Consider the following 12,335-nt stretch of genomic DNA (forward strand, 5'->3'; position numbering starts at 1 on the left):
GCACATACCCAATGTGCGGCGAAATGTTGGACAGTTGAATGAACTTTTATAAAGTTTCACCAAATCAGTTGGGACAGAAGTTGGACACATTTACTCATATCAAAACATGTGTATGGGATTTGTCAAATCAAGCATTTTCAGGTGGTCAACATTAAAAGTTTTCAAAACACTGGGTTAAACCTTTAAAAATTAAGAAGTATGCATTAAATAAATCTAATATCTGTTTAATATCTTTTTCGAAATCTCAACTTGGTAAAACAGGCTGATCATAAAATCTCATCATTCCTTGTCATTCGTTGTGCAATACAATATCCCATCCAAAAACAGCTTATAGCTGTAAAAAAAGTGCGCGTCCAAGTAAAGCAGAGTTAACTGCGACAAAAAGTAATGATATCATAATGCGGCCATGTGCGAGGTGTGCAAGTTGTAAAATTAATATTAGCTAATCAGATAATACAATGTTATTGTTAAAGTGTTAATGAGAACTATGTGATGCTGCTAGTTTTTAAGTGTGTGAGCATCTTCATAAATGCCACATAAATTTAATTCTCAATAAAGCAATGTGTATAGATTCTCTGATAGTAATAAATAGTTTGAGTTTGGCCACCTTTCCTTTGTTCGTAGCATTGCTGTATACAGGAAAGGCGGCCAAACTCAAACTATTTATTACTATCAGAGAATCTATACACATTGCTTTATTGAGAATTAAATTTATGTGGCATTTATGAAGATGCTCACACACTTAAAAACTAGCAGCATCACATAGTTCTCATTAACACTTTAACAATAACATTGTATTATCTGATTAGCTAATATTAATTTTACAACTTGCACACCTCGCACATGGCCGCATTATGATATCATTACTTTTTGTCGCAGTTAACTCTGCTTTACTTGGACGCGCACTTTTTTTACAGCTATAAGCTGTTTTTGGATGGGATTTCAATACTTTTTGTTAGAATAAGCAATGCACTGTTGATAACAGTAGGTGAGTTTCCATGGTTTTGACAGAAACCCCAGATTACAGTGACAGAATATTAAAATATAACTGTAATTTTAGTGGCCAGGGCCGCCCACATTGGGGGTAACTGGGGTATTTTGCCCCCTACCACAGCCCGAAAGGGGCCACTTGAATACCTGTTTAAAGAAAGATCGATATACTCTAATAGAGCAGTCAGGATCTAGACCCTTCCTTGCCCCTGGGCCCCTCTTTAACTCTTTTCCCTGGGCCCTCTAATTTCTCTGGACGGCCCTGTTAGTGGCATGCAACTGCAGTCAACTAACACCCATTTTAATTAGTAAAGCCTTAACAACACTTTGCCTTTCATCTTATACTGCATTGAAACGATCAAGATACTCTATTAGAGCAGTCACAAAACAGTTGTAACACAACAATCAATATTTAGCAGTTACAACTTCTGCTTAGCATCGGATTGTATAGTTTAAATTACTAGCTACTTACAGACTTTACAATATAAAAATATGGCACTTGTAGAAATGTGACTGTTCTATTAGAGTATCTCGATCTACTTCAAGCATTGACTAATTCAAGTGAAGAAGCTACACCCCTGCCAAGAGATCTTGTGAAATGAAATGAGAATAGTAAAGAAAAGGCAAGTATGTACAGAGACAATAGAGGGGCGCGTAATTATGTCCTGTTGTAAATAAACGCCTTTAAAATTTATATTACTACTAAATAAACGTACCAGAATAGGCTTGTGTGGCTGTTGTCTCCAAGGTTGTCTCATTACTTGTCTTTTCGTGTTGAAGGGATTTAGTCGCAATTGGTGAGTTTAACTATACATGTATTTGTGTTGTAAAATTTAATTGTAAAAAAGCGATTAGCACATATCATGATAAACATGTATTTGTCACAGTAGAGTCTCTCACGAAGTCACGATTATTAGACATTGGACCAGGGTAAAAAATTTACTGCTACATGTAGAGGTTGTAGCGTTTGTATATCTTAGTATCTAAATAAATAATCCTCCATGATCCAGTGAAAACTGGTCATTATTCAGGCCATAGGGACAAACTTTTCTGACCTTGCCTTTTAAAGAGGTGGCTGCATTATGCGGCCTTAAAAAAAGGTAAGAAGCATGCTGTTCTAACTGGCTATAGAGATGGATTTAGTGTATGACAGCGTATGAGACAGTGAGTGCTGGCAGCAAGGGGGCAGCCAATCTGTTAGAGCACCAAAAGCACTGCTTCAGACATAGGCAGTTGACTGTCAGCCCCAAGTGTAAAAAGTTTCACTATTGGTCCTTATAAGCTCCTGGTGAAGAAAGTGATGAAGTCATTATCCATAGGATATATTTTTCAGAGTATCCATTTCAGTTCTACAATATAGTAGCCAAGCATAAGATGAACATAACACAGCATTCCAGTAGTTTAGTGGTGACCACAACACTGCCTGAGTTAAACTGTGGTGAGATTTGAGACTACCAGAAGCCCTGGAATGTCTTCAACACATGAAATACCAAATATCTAATGCCTGGCTTTCATCCACAGTGGACCTGTCTTGGTGGCCACTTGTACAGAAGGGAAACAGCTGCCACACAGTCTTGCGAGCGAAACAGCTAGTTGCCACACCCCTTAATTATCAATTTGTAAAATCTTTAGCAAAATTGTGTGTGCGAGCAAGTGCGATGTGGCAGCGCCGTGTATATGGTTGCTGCCTAGCAGTGACACATCACGAGTATTGAAGTCACAATGCGTTACTGTATCATCCATCTAAATACAATCTCTGAATGTGTCATTTTGTGTAGAGAGCAATCTTCCACAAGAAGTGACCTTCAGGTTTCAGTGTATATTGTTAACCATTAATATTGTTCACAATATTGTGAACTATATGTACAGTGAAACCTCACTTAGTGGCCACCTCTTTAATAAGACCACCTCATTATATTGGCCACCTCTAATAGGTCCCAAATATAGCTAAGCATTACTTATGACCTCATTAATAAGGCTACCTTGTTATTCAGGCCAAATTTTTTGGTCCCACAGCCTGCCATATTTATGAGGTTTCATTGTACTTATGTGAATTTTTATTTTTCGTAACTTTTCTTCAGGTTTACTGATGGGCACTATGAAGCATTGTTGACTGGTACGTGTATAATGTGGTGACTTGAAATGCTAAAACAGTAAGTAGCATGTCTTGTATGTACATGTAATGTGTTGTAATGTGTCCACACATCCACACATCTTAGAAATAAATATAATTGTATTCTCTATAAATAGTCAGTTCCATTGTGCCACTGGGTCATAAGTTGGTTGAGTATGGATCATCCAGGGAACTTGAGTCACATTTTGTCCTGGCCAAGTGGATCTCATCCACTGACAGAATATACAGGATCAGATCACATGCACGGTGGAACTTGTTTATTGCCACCTTCACTCATTCAGCAGGTAACAGTGTATAAATTCTCAATTGGAATTGGCTTTTCAAGAGTGGTTGTCTTTCTATACTAGTGGCCATTAAGTACTGATAGAGTGTACATACTAGAGATGCAACAATATCCTCCACTTAGTGTCATTTGATAGTGATGCAATGGAGACTATGTATTATTGCATTTAAATACTATACTATTATATTGCAACTCTAGCACGTATTTATAACAGGAATGTTTGTTAACTGTTTAGACATACTGGAGCCACACCCACTCATCTGGATTCTACAAATGGAGTCATACCAACTTGTTGTCATCATACTTACTCGTTACTCCCATTGTGTTTGGATGAATATACATGCCGTCATGTGAGACTTGCTACCATGGCGGGCCACTGGAAAACATTTGCATAGCAGTTATATTACAGTCATTATTGTACAATTCTTACATTATTGTTGTGAAAAGTGTTTGGTATTCATGTGTCTCCTCTGTACGTTGTAATTACATGTGTGGGGGTGCTATAAAATGCAATAATGCATGGTGACAATTGTATTAGGCGATTTTGCACACTTCCTTTTAAGCTAGCTACATGTGCTAATTACTCACAGCTTGTGTCAACAACTGGTAACCGCAGTTGTACTCTTGTGTCATTCTTTAAACCGCGCCCTTAGAGGACAAATTATCTGGGGGCGACTAATTTCAAAACGAAGGATGGTATGCAGCACCATAGATTATATCTATGGACTATAATCTATGGCAGCACACTTCTTGGTGGCTATATGTACTGATTAACTACATAGAGCGCCAGTTTATCAATACCCAGTGACCGCAGTTGTGCTCTGCGTCATTCTTTAAATTCCGAGTAAAATTCTTAGAGAGCAAATGACGTGGGGGCGACTAAATTCAAATTTCAAACTAGCCATTCTCGAAAACAAATGTTTCAATCTGAACGAAACTTTTAGAACAGTTTAAAGACACACTGCCCTACATGCCAAGCGAGTATTGCGGAAAACAACAATCTGGGATTTGTATTTGGCCTCTAGGTCGACTGAGGACGACTGAAACTTCGTTTGGTGCTGAAATCACGACTGTAGGGTAATCATGTATGGTGAAATCGATGATGTGAATCTTGAGGTGATTGAGTGAATACTGAAGCGATAACAGGGCGATCAATGTTCGGAATGCACAAAGGAATGCAAGGCATACACCTGCGGTTGCGTCTAACCGCATGCGATAAAAAAAAAGAAAAAAAAAGAAACTTCCCCTTTGATGTCGGCAACCTCGATCACGAAACAATCGGCATGGATTTGCTTCACTGATTGTGTGGTAGTTACTAGTGACACGATGAGTTCAACTCCAGAGTTTCAGAGGGATAGCGTAAGTGACGGGTGGATTACAGGAAGGCCGAATTTGACAATGTTCGTTCTTGTAAAATCCTCACGTAGTGGTCGCGTCATTTATTGTCTGTGGCGCGCGTTTCTGCTTTACTGGCCGCGCGACTCACTACCGTGAGTCTTGATACATGTATTTTACACTACACACAAAAACACTAATTTACAACCTTTAACTCACAAACTCTACAGCACACCATACAAAAAAAGAAAGCCCTTGAATTTCTCTATCCAATTCCAACTGTACAAATGGGAAACGTCGCCATAGCGACAGTTATTTACTGTTGATGATGACATAATACGTGCTCCATACATTAACCTATTGGAAAATTTAATTATCTTGGCGGGAAAATCCCAATTTACAAGTTGTTATCCTCAACCAAATTAGTTAAATTTGGTATCATTCTATGCAGTGAAGGTTGCTTAATAAGACTCCGACCGTACAAATTGTTAAACAGGTTAGTTTACAGAAATATGATTAAAAATTCGTGTTTTTACAAGCATTCTGAACACGTAAATTTCACGGTACAAGGCTCCTTTTTAGTTTCCCCTTTGTTACTACACAAAGAACTTACACATGAATCGAATCGCCTTTCATCAAGGAATCTGATAAACCAAACTTTGTGTTATGGCGCCTTGTTTAGAAGACGGTGCTATTTTACACAACCCATTCGGAAATCCGGAATATCTCACACAAGTTTTGATGTGTTTAGCTAATGGGTAACTACATCAGTTATATGAACTGCTTTTCAGCAGTACCCTACAATCAAAACATACAACAATAAAGCACTAGTCTCGCGTGGGTCTGGTACGAGGTCTGGTAGCACTCAATACAACGCCAAGTCCATTAGAAACCTTTCAAGCCGGACTGTTTGTACAGGCAATTACCTGTGGCTACTGTACGTAAGCAATGAAATCATTACAATCCGCAAAAAATTTTACCCTTTTACGGAAAACATCGCTCGACAATTCCGATTATCCATCGTTTACTTCGCTTTTAGCATCATGCTTTGTATCCGCTTCACTGCTACAACGAGATGCAATTAAAGAGAAATGAATGTAGTGACTTCAGTTTAAGTATGGACGGTGAAGCCTCCCACTCCTTCGAAAACTGGCTGGCATTCTGACTGAATGTTAAGTTTATGCCGGCAGCTTCAGATTACACAAAGTCCCCGAACGCATATATAGCTAACTGCACGTGTGTGAAGAGTACTTAACTTACTTTTACTGCTGTCTGGCTCGACCGCTGTGATCTTTGATCCTTCTGGAATTCCAAATAAATCACGTGATCACAAAGTACTAAACGGCACGTGCCCAGTTGAATTGTCATTCAAGTCTCTCCGCCATAGATAGTCTTGCTACAAAACTAATCCTGGCTGTATACGTAGATGTGGGGTTAATGACAAAATGTTCAAAAAGAATAGCTATATACACAACAGGTATCCAGGCTAGCTAGCTAGCTACTGAGCTACTCCAGGGGCGATGTTTTGAAAACGGGGGGGGGTTGGGGCTAAGCTGGACAGGGACATAGGTAACTAGCCAGACATTAGAAGATACCAAGCAAAGGCCCTGATCCATGGTCAAATTAGCTTTTTGGAATAATATACTAGTGGTGCATACAGGGGGTTGCAATGGGTTCAGCTGAAACCCCCTCTGAAAAAGTGCGCGCGCCCCTAATTTATTTGAGTGATAAAATTACCAACAGTTACACATAGTGTATCATACTTCTACTGGCCAAACTTCATACTTTTGCCTTTAAGATCACTAAAAATGGTATTACGGCGTTGAAGCGTGTTAAGCGCCTCTAAAATAATTATCATTTTAATGCTGTTTTGCTTCAAAACTTCTGCGAAGTCCTGGATCAACTAGGAAACAATGTTTTGGAGTGATTTTTATGATTCGATATAGATCTATGTAGCTATAGGCCAATGAGCTATAAGACTGAGTTAACAAGACTAGCTAAGTGGGATTAGTTATTGAAAACTGACTTCCTGAACCTGAAACCCCCTCTGAAAATTCCTAGATCCGCCACTGTATACATTATAACTGAATGTATGAAGCACACTAGCAAGTCCAACCTGGGGGGTCTGGGGGCAAACCCTCTAAAGGTAAATCTGAGCATTTTTAAAGCAGTTTTTCAGTGGAAAGCAATAGAATTTCAGTTTATATCATTAAATTTTACTTTCCATTAAATCAAGACTGTATGATTGCAATATGCATTGAGATCATGCATGCACGATAATCTTTTCATTTGTAGCTACCAAGCATGTAGATATAGTTAGCTATATACCATATGCATCAGCTCCTCTTAGCCATGCTCAAATCTGTGAGTGCGTAGCTAAATAGTAGTAGTGTTAAATGTCATAATTATTAGTATGTATGCTCCTTAGTCTAGTGACACTTTGTTAGCCTTAACACCAATAAAGTGTACTGAAAACCAGAATGCAGTGAAGGGTACTAGAAGCTATTAGCTAGTCCACTGGCAATCCTTAGCAAAGTGCAACTATAGCTACTTGCATTTATGTGATTTCTGAATTTACTGTTGTGATAGTCAACTTATTTTCTAGATCTGCCAAGTTATGCACCTATCAATGTCATGCCCTAGCCCCTAGGGTGGGGAAATACAGGGGATTTGACAAAGTCTAGTGTCTAATTCCCCAGTACTGGGGTTAAGAAGCTTGTCAAAACCCCACTATGTCCCCACCTCAAGAGAGGGGGATTTGATTCACCTATTAAAATAACTTTTGGTTCAGAAAACTGCAGCTGCTGCCATCAAAAGTTCCAGGGGTGGAGCAAGTGTAGATGTCAAATCCTCAGTAGGTGTATGGGTACCCCCTGGGGTGGGTGTGGGGCTTGACATTGATAGGTGTATTATGAAGACTGAACTATAGCTAGCTACAAATGCTAGCACCATAACCCACAGCATGGGGTCATATCAGAAGGTAACTAATACAAATTTACATTCATAGACAGAAGTGGGTGAATATGCTATAGCTGCCTTATGAGACTGCAAATTACCAAAAGACTACAGTTTGCTAAATGGCTGAGTTGGTAGACTGAAGCTGATAACTCTAATATAACCAATTAAACTAACTAACATTCTTTGAATCATATAATTCATTTTAAAACATAAAATCACACATATCACCTCTTATAGCCATAGTGGAAAACACTACTAATTATCTGAATAAAACAAAACCCATAATTAAAACTTTTGTAACTGGAGATGCAACCCACAATTTGAATAACTCTTGAGGAAAAGATACTATATTCAGGAGCGGATCCAGAGTTTGGAAAGAGGGGGGGCACCTTGCTGAAAAACAGTTGAAGACCAAAAAAAAAAAAAGGGTCACAACAATAATAGCTAGTTATCCTTTACCAAATATATCACGTCTGTTATGAATAAAATCCTATTTATAGCTTCATAGGTAAGCTACACTGCCTCATGAACATTGTGACTGCTTTATTAGAGTAACCGACTGCTCTATTAGAGTATCTCGATCTTGTATGCAATTTCTTGAAGGGAAGGAGGGCATTTGCCCCAAATGCCCCATCCTGGATCCGCCATTGATATTCTCCTGGAACAGAGTTGAACAATAGGTATAGTTACATAGTCATTATTTGTGTTGGTAGTGATGCATAGCTCCTGAAATGAGCCTGCTTTTGATACACATAGAAGATTTATGGTTTTATTGGTCAAGTACTAACTTGGAGGCTGCAGCCTCTTTAGCCCCCCTCCCCTAAATCCACCCCTGCACCCTTCAATTTGCTCCAAAAATAACATGCACCATACAAGCATACACATTATGAAAGGTTCAACTAAGATCTTCATGAGGCCTAGGACTGCAGCATGCATATGTGTTGAAAGTATTCACATAGCTATTGATGAGAGTTTTACTCTTTTCACCTCCTTTCATGACCCTTATATGTAATATTAAGTTCAGAAGCATTCAGATTTCCTACCATAGTTGTTGCTCTCTCTCTCTCTCTTCACCTTTAGGGCACGCGTCTAGTACCGTATATCAATTAAATTTGGCGGTGAACTAAATTTGGCGAATTGGCGATTCGTCACTAATCCGTCAAATTTAAATTTCGTCAATATTATTTCAAACCTTGGTTGTTGAAGTAGGTTTTCGACAAAGCTTCGACTGCTGAAACTGGTAAATTGGTGTGGTTCCACCATAGATAGTATATTCTCCAGAGAATATACTATCTATGGTGCAAATGGGTGTGGCTTACTGACTATACTAGAACTCGTACTCGATTAGTGGGCGTGGCTCCACGTAAGCTTGCAGACAGCAGCAGACGTGCAACCATTGATAAATGGGCGAGTATGCCTACAGACAGCAAATAATTCTGAAAGTGGGTGTGGCCACGAAAGAAATTGGAGCACAGTAGGTGTCTATGGAAGCAGGACCAGAGTATTCTTTATAGCGAGTCAGTACACCATCGTATACCTTACGCTATTCGCCAATTTTTCAGTGAGAACATTCCGCCAAATTAAAAATTCGCCAACTGCAATTTTATAGCAAGTCGCCAAATATTAGTTTCGCCAATATTTGTTGTCATACGGTAGTTTCCGCGAGTGGTCAACTTTAGTGGGGTAGCTTAGCATTTTGAGGAAATCATTATTTATTTTTTATTATTTATTGTTAATCAGCAGGACCCTCCAGGGGTATAATGCTGATGTGCAATTACATGTGTACAATTTCAATTAGTTACTTATTTATTTATTTATTTATTTATTGATTAGCAAACACCCAACAGGGTTTTTACGCTAATGTACAAGGTACGTACACATAAGTGCCTAGTTTAAGTTACAATAACATAAGTGCCTATAATTTAGGTTACAATAATGATTAGTACTAAGTTACAATAAGTGCTAAGTTACAATAGGTGCTAGGTTACAACTAGTGCTAAATTACAGTAAGTGGTAAGTTACAATAAGTGCTAGAATTACAATGAGTGCTAAATTATATGGGGTGCCGTTTGTACCAAAATTGTACAAAAATGCATTATTTATAAACTATAACCATACTTTATAAATCAATGTACTACTTTATAAATCATGAACATATACTTTATAAATCATATGCATGATTTATAAACCATATACCTGATTTATAAACCATATACCTGATTTATAAATCATTGACATACTTTATAAACTATAACATTGATTTATATAAATTATACATGTGATTTGTAAACTATAACACTTATTTGTAAAGTATAAACACTGATTTATAAATTATAGTATTAATTTATATATCACTATACTACTTTATAAATCATGTTTATAGTTTATAAATCATGTGTATAGTTTATAAATCATGCACATGATTTATAAATCAATAACATACTTTATGAACCATACATACATAATTTATAAATCATCATTATGATTTATAAATTGCACATGTCAGATTAATAAATCATAAGTATATTTTACAAACCATCATCACGAGTGACTTAGTTTGGTTATTGTTGTATTTTATAAATCATTGTCGTGCTTTATAAATTTAACACATACTTTACAAATCACATGTACAATTTACTTTTGTAAACTAATACTATGATATATAAATCAATAGTGTAATTTAGTAGCCATATGTTGTTGTTTAGTATCGATAGTTAGAATTCATATCAATATTGCTTAGATGTGCATCAAATGGAAAGCATTTGTGGCATGTGATCCAGCACAGGATTCAGCAAACTTAGTACAAGCTTTGGTAGCTGTTGTGAGCACTTGCACTAATGAGAGCAACCCGGCAAAGTGGAGTATATCACCATTACCAATGTCCCTGCCAGTGGTCCCACCAACTATGCCACTGTTGTCACCAATTATGCCACTGTTGTCACTGACTGGCTTGAGCCCAAATCCTACACCGTGTAAGAGTAGCCAGCAAGAGTGGCATAATTAGTGGAATTACTGGCAGGGGAGTTACCCATGACGATGACAGGGGCATTGGTAATGGTGATACTCCACTTTGCTGGGTTGCTCTCATTAGTGCAAGTGTTCACAACAGCTGCCAAAGCTTGTACTAAGTTTGCTGAATCCTGTGCTGGATCACATGCCACAAATGCTCTCCATTTGATGCACATCTAAGCAATATTGATATGAATTCTAACTATCGATACTAAACAACAACATATGGCTACTAAATTACACTATTGATTTATATATCATAGTATTAGTTTACAAAAGTAAATTGTACATGTGATTTGTAAAGTATGTGTTAAATTTATAAAGCACGACAATGATTTATAAAATACAACAATAACCAAACTAAGTCACTCGTGATGATGGTTTGTAAAATATAATTATGATTTATTAATCTGACATGTGCAATTTATAAATCATAACGATGATTTATAAATTATGCATGTATGGTTCATAAAGTATGTTATTGATTTATAAATCATGTGTATGATTTATAAACTATACACATGATTTATAAACTATAAACATGACTTATAAAGTAGTACATTGATATATAAATTAATATTATAATTTATAAATCAGTGTTTATACTTTACAAATAAGTGTTATAGTTTACAAATCACATGTATAATTATATAAATCAATGTTATAGTTTATAAAGTATGTCAATGATTTATAAATCAGATATATGGTTTATAAATCATGCATATAATTTATAAAGTATATGTTCATGATTTATAAAGTAGTGCATTGATTTATAAAGTATGGTTATAGTTTATAAATATGGCATTTTTGTACAATTTTGGTACAAACGGCACCCCATAAAATTACAGTGAGTGCTAAGTTACAATAAATACAATAAGTGCTAAGTTACAGTTATAAAGTAGGAGTAGTTAATTGTTTAAATGTTTCAAGATCAATGGTAGATAGATTTGGGATACATAGATAGGGTCCGCAACGCGAAAAATCGATATCCTCCAATCAACTACCTAACTATTGTCATGTGTTAGGCTAAGTGTAACTTGAATAACACCAGCGTAGCAGCCAAGTTTGCCACTTTCTTCTGGTAGAAAACGATACAAATGTCTTAAAATCACGTGAATTTTCGTTGCAGCAGTTCGTAGGGTTCTTCGTATGTCACGATATCCACTCTCAACATTGTTCAAGTAGTCTACCATCAACTCAAAGTATTGGTGGTTTGATTATATTGGTCAGTTTCCGGTGGCAGCACGATATGTGCAGCTTTTTGGCGACAGACAAAATGTTTCTTGCTCTGGAGCACAGGACAAGCAGAGAAGCAACTGCGCCGTGGGTCAGCAATGACCAGTACTAGGTAAAGTACCTTCATGCAGAGTATGGTTATAATTGAAGCTTGTTAGCCATCTGGCTGAGCCATCTATATGCTGAAATTCGGCCAAAACGACGCGATTTTTGCAAACAAATACCAGAATGGTTGATACAACAGTGAGACGGTCTTCAACAGCAAGGATACGAAGCTTATAAACACCTAACAATACGGCCATCTCGCCCAGTAGACACATAAAGCAATCTAATGCATGAAATAGGCACTCACGTGATCGAAATTCAAATCGCCGAAATACCCATGAAATC

At 37.2% G+C, this 12,335-nt stretch overlaps 1 protein-coding gene and 1 long non-coding RNA gene across 2 annotated transcripts in view; one reads left to right on the forward strand and one right to left on the reverse strand.

Annotated features, from left to right (window-relative positions):
• Positions 1 to 6,089, reverse strand: part of LOC136243594 (polyubiquitin-like) — a 44,852-nt gene extending 38,763 nt beyond the window's left edge. The window contains exon 1 of the mRNA XM_066035135.1: positions 6,003 to 6,089. The gene's annotated coding sequence lies outside the window, so the exon portion shown is untranslated. The remainder of the gene's footprint in view (positions 1 to 6,002) is intronic.
• On the forward strand, positions 1,705 to 3,876 carry LOC136243599 (uncharacterized). The gene is made up of 3 exons (XR_010694926.1): positions 1,705 to 1,787; positions 3,072 to 3,143; positions 3,643 to 3,876. It is a non-coding gene; the product is annotated as an uncharacterized lncRNA (long non-coding RNA).
• Positions 6,090 to 12,335: the final 6,246 nt, after the last annotated feature.

Source organism: Dysidea avara, chromosome 13 (assembly GCF_963678975.1).
Source record: "Dysidea avara chromosome 13, odDysAvar1.4, whole genome shotgun sequence".
Taxonomy (NCBI): Eukaryota; Metazoa; Porifera; class Demospongiae; order Dictyoceratida; family Dysideidae; genus Dysidea; species Dysidea avara.